The sequence below is a fragment of the Capra hircus genome, chromosome 1, assembly GCF_001704415.2.
Source record: "Capra hircus breed San Clemente chromosome 1, ASM170441v1, whole genome shotgun sequence".
Classification (NCBI taxonomy): Eukaryota; Metazoa; Chordata; class Mammalia; order Artiodactyla; family Bovidae; genus Capra; species Capra hircus.
The window spans coordinates 21,023,150-21,028,315 of record NC_030808.1 but is presented as its reverse complement, the minus strand read 5'-3'; the positions used below and the strand labels follow the sequence as shown (position 1 = coordinate 21,028,315).

Below are 5,166 nucleotides of genomic sequence, written 5' to 3'. Positions count from 1 at the left end.
TTTTTTTTTTCACTTTATGTAAGCGTCATCATTAGAATACTTTAAAACAAAGAGTATTAGAAGGTGGATGGCTTTCTGTCTCTTTTGCTTTCTCTCCCTCTTTTACTTTCTCTCTCAATAAAACTCTCCAGATACATGCACCTACTGGGAGGAAAAGGAAGAGAGGCTAGGTGACTGATCCCCTGTCAGTGTTGAATTTTCCTGGTCAATACAAAATACATGATTTCCAATCACCTGTACATATTATATTGAATCATGCAGTTACAGAATTAGATTATTACACTTACACATCCCATAGTCACACCCTGTTTTCTCTCAAACCTATTTTCATTTCCTTCCTCTTTTTTATATTATTATTATTAGTGAGCTGTTCAGCCTTTATTAAGGTTGGGCCCCCGGGTCACTTGGAGCTGGTGTACTTGGTCACAGCCTTGGTACCCTCGGACATTGCATGCTTGGCCAGCTCCCCAGGCAGCCGCAGATGCACGGCTGTCTGGACCTCCCGGGACGTCACTGTGGTTCGGCCGAGTACTGGGCCAGCCAGGCGCCCTCGCCTGCCAGCCGCTCAAACACATCGTTCACAAACGAGTTCATGAAGCTCATGGCCTTGGAGGAGATGCTGATTTGGGGTGCACCTGCTTCAGCACCTTGTAGATGTACATCGAGTAGGTTTCTGTGCGCCGGCTGTGCCTTCTGGACTTCTTGTCCCCAGGACTCCTGCCCCGCGGGCCCCCTGCTACCGCTGTCCATACGCGGCGCTCACTCTCCTGCTCCTCCTGGCGGCCTATAGTAGTAGTAGTAGTAATAGTAGTAGTAGTAGTAGTAGTAGTAGCAGTAGTAGTAGCAGTAGTAGTAGCAGTAGTAGTATTGGCTTAAGTTTTCTTACTCTCTTTTTTACAGTACTCTAGAATTTAAAAAAAAAAAAAACTACAGTAAAGTAGAATTAAAGTTTGTGAATTTAAAATGCTGGAGATGAGCAGAGACAAAGGTAAATTTCTTCGCGCAATATTGTGTAGAATTAACTTTTACAACCTATGGACTTATACATACACACTGTACAGAAGAAGCAAGGAATGAAATACTCACTTTTATATTGTCCTTACAGAGCATTTTAAACAAAACTGTACAAAACGTTTTTCCTATAATTAAGAACCATGAAAAGAGAGTTTATTGTTAAACTCTTAAGTGCAATATATATTTTCTTCTTCCATTGATACTTTATCCAAATAATTAACTCAAATAGCCAAATTTAATCCAAAATATCCAAGTAATAGATATTTAGTCTACTATGTTAAATGGCTAACATCATCAGACTCAGAGGGAATAAGACCAAAAAATAAATAAAGAAAAGAAAACAGGCCTTCACAGGCATCCATAATTTAAGTTCCTCTTGGCCTCTGGGTATCAGAATACTCTTCCAAGTAGATAACAATGGGTAATTTTGCCACCTATAGTCAGCACAGCTTGAAGAAGAAAATAATACTGAAGTGCTCCATTTGCTTGATTTTTAAAAATAGTTTTCATTGGACATATTAAGGATCTATCTATTCTCCAGAACTTGAGAACATAGAGCAACTTGAGGCTGTTTGAAAGTAAACTAAGTGGTCTAATTGGACGAATGCAAAATCAGCTCAAGAAAGCTGCTGAATTTGTCGTTAATGGTTTCCTAATCATATAACGTACTCCTTTTCCTATGTGGAGCCAGTCTGTTGTTCCATGTCTAGTTCTGACTGTTGCTTCCTCACCTGCGTATAGGTTTCTCAAGAGGCAGGTCAGGTGGTCTGGTATTCCCATCTCTTTCAGAATTTTCCTCAGTTTACTGTGATCCACACAGTCAAAGGCTTTGGCATAGTCAATAAAGCAGAAATAGATGTTTTTCTGAAACTCTCTTGCTTTTTCCATGATCCAGCAGATGTTGACAATATGATCTCTGGTTCCTCTGCCTTTTCTAAAACCAGCTTGAACATCTGGAAGTTCACAGTTCACATATTGCCGAAGCCTGGCTTGGAGAAATTTGAGCATTACTTTACTAGCATGTGAGATGAATGCAATTATGGCAGAAAGTGAAGAGGAACTAAAATGCCTCTTGATGAAAGTGAAAGAGGAGAGTGAAAAAGTTGGCTTAAAGCTCAACATTCAGAAAACGAAGATCATGGCATCTGGTCCCATCACTTCATGGGAAATAGATGGGGAAACAGTGGAAACAGTGCCAGACTTTTTTGGGGGGAGGCTCCAAAATCACTGCAGATGGTGACTGCAGCCATGAAATTAAAAGACGCTTGCTCCTTGGAAGAAAAGTTTTGACCAACTTAGATAACATAATGAAAAGCAGAGATGTTACTTTGCCGACTGAGGTCCATCTCGTCAAGGCTATGGTTTTTCCAATGGTCATGTATGGATGTGAGAGTTGGACTGTGAAGAAAGTTGAACGCCAAAGAATTGATACTTTTGAACTGTGGTGCTGGAGAAGACTCTTGAGAGTCCCTTGGACTGCAAGGAGATCCAACCAGTCCATTCTGAAGGAGATCAGTCCTGGTGTTCATTGGAAGGACTGATGCTGAAGCTGAAACTCCAATACTTTGGCCACCTCATGCGAAGAGTTGACTCATTGGAAAAGACTCTGATGCTGGGAGGGATTGGGGCCAGGAGGAGAAGGGGATGACCGAGGATGAGATGGCTGGATGGCATCACTGACTCGATGGCCATGAGTCAGAGTAAACTCTGGGAGTTGGTGATGGACAGGGAGGCCTGACGTGCTGCGATTCATGGGTCGCAGTGTTGGGCATGACTGAGCGATGAACTGAACTGAACTGACTGAATCATATAACTTGAAATTTTGAGAAAAAAAAATAGACATGTTACCTATGTTCGATGAGAAGTACAAAATGTATATAAAGAAAAATAAAAATTACTTATAATCCACCACCAGAGATAACCATATGTTAATATGTTGGTATATTTCCATCATTCTTTTTACTGCACATCTATGTATGGATATATGGGTACATGTACATACTTATATGCATGGTATATGTGTGTTAGAATTAATATGCATAGGTACTAATGTAAGTACCTAATTTAACAAAGTTGGGATGGTTCTATTGTCCATAATATTACAACCTTTTATATTCAAAATTGAAAACATCTCTCATATCATAAAATAGTCTCCAAAATTGGTTCTTAATGGTTACATTATATCACTGTATATATTCTTTTAACGATTTAGGCAATTAAATTTTTTTTCCAAACTTTTTGATTACCTTTTAAGGATTTAATTTTAAATGTAAGATCAAAAATTATATACATTCTTAGTTTAGAATGGCATGGCTATCTTTTTAAAAACTTCATAAATCATCCAAAATTGATTTCTAAGAAGCATTAAATAATTATTGAAGAGAAAATATTCATGAAGTTAAGCAACTAAGTATATTAACAAATAGTCATTATATACATTCTTTAATTGAACTAGGAGTCAAGGCAAATTCATAAATCAGTGTAATAGTTGAGAATGGGCTTGAAGCCATCTTGGATGGGTTTAATTTCTCTCTACTACTTGTAGTTGGACATTATATTAGACTGCATACCTGCTATAACAGAATACCACAGGATATTCTGGGTGTTTTAAGCAACAGAAATTTCTTTTTTCACCATTCTAGTGGCTGGAAGGCCAGGATCATGCTGCCAGTAGGGCTGGTTTCTGGTGAGCTCTCTCTCCGTGGCTTGCTGATGGGCAGCTTCTTGCTGTGCTCTCACATGATCTTTTTTCTGTGTGCATACATCCCCGGGCTCTCTTCCTCATCTTATAAGGACACCAGTCTTATTGGATGAGGCACCCACCCCTGTGACCTCATCTAGCCCTATTCATCTCCTTAATGAATGAAACTGTCTCCAAATACAGTCATGTTGAGGTTAAGGCACCAACATGCGAATTTAGGGGGAACACAATTCAGTCCATGACAGGTATGTTTGGCCAATTTACTTGTTGGTTGCATATATAGATTACCACATTTGTAAAATAAAGATAGTAAGACTTTATTGTCTATGATCAAATTAAAGGAGTTATTAGAGATAAAACTAAGATCATGGCATCCAGTCCCATCCCCAAATAAATGGGGAAACAATGGAAACAGTGAGAGACTTTATTTTCCTGGGCTCCAAAATCACTGCAGATGGTGACTGCAGCCATAAAATTAAAAGACTCTTGCTCCTTGAAAGAAAACCTATGACCAACCTAGACAACATATTAAAAAACAGAGACATTACTTGGCTGACAAAGGTTCATATAGTCAAAGCTATGGTTTTTCTAGCAGCCATATATGGATGCAAGAGCTGGACCATAAAGAAAGTCAAAAGCCAAAGAATTATGATTTTGAACTGTGGTGTTGGAGAAGACTCTTGTTGGACAGCAAGGGGATCCAACCAGTCAGCCCTATAGGAAATCAGTCCTGAATATTCATTGGAAGGACTGATGCTGAAGCTGAAGTTCCAATACTTTGGCCACCTGATACAAAGAACTGACTTGTTAGAAAAGACCCTGATGCTGTGAAAGATTGAAGGCAGGAGGAGGAGGGGACGATAGAGGATGAGATGGCTGGATGGCATCACTGACTCGATGGACATGAGTTTGAGCAAGCTCCAGGAGTTGGTGATAAGCAGGGAAGCCTGGTATGCGGCAGTCCATGGGGTCGCAATGAGTCAGATATGACTGAGTGACTGAACTGAACTGATAGATAAAAAATTCAAGGACAGTGCTTTGAAAACAATATTTAATAAATAAATAGTATCACATTAAAAATTGAGGGTTTACATACTCACTGTATATATTAATCAGTTCAGTTCAGTTCAGTTCAGTTCAGTTGCTCAGTCATGTTTGACTCTTTGCGACCCCATGAATCGCAGTACACCAGGCCTCCCTGTCCATCACCAACTCCCGAGTTCACTCAGATTCACGTCCATCAAGTCAGTGGTGCCATTCAGCCATCTCATCCTCTGTCGCCCCCTTCTCCTCCTGCCCCCAATCCCTCCCAGCATCAAAGTCTTTTCCAATGAGTCAACTCTTTGCATGAGGTGGCCAAAGTACTGGAGTTTCAGCTTTAGCATCATTCCTTCCAAAAAACACCCAGGACTAATCTCCTCTAGAATGGACTGGTTGGATCTCCTTGCAGT

At 40.0% G+C, this 5,166-nt stretch overlaps 1 pseudogene; it reads right to left on the bottom strand.

Moving 5' to 3' along the window:
* On the bottom strand, nt 401-3,799 carry LOC106502499 (annotated as a pseudogene).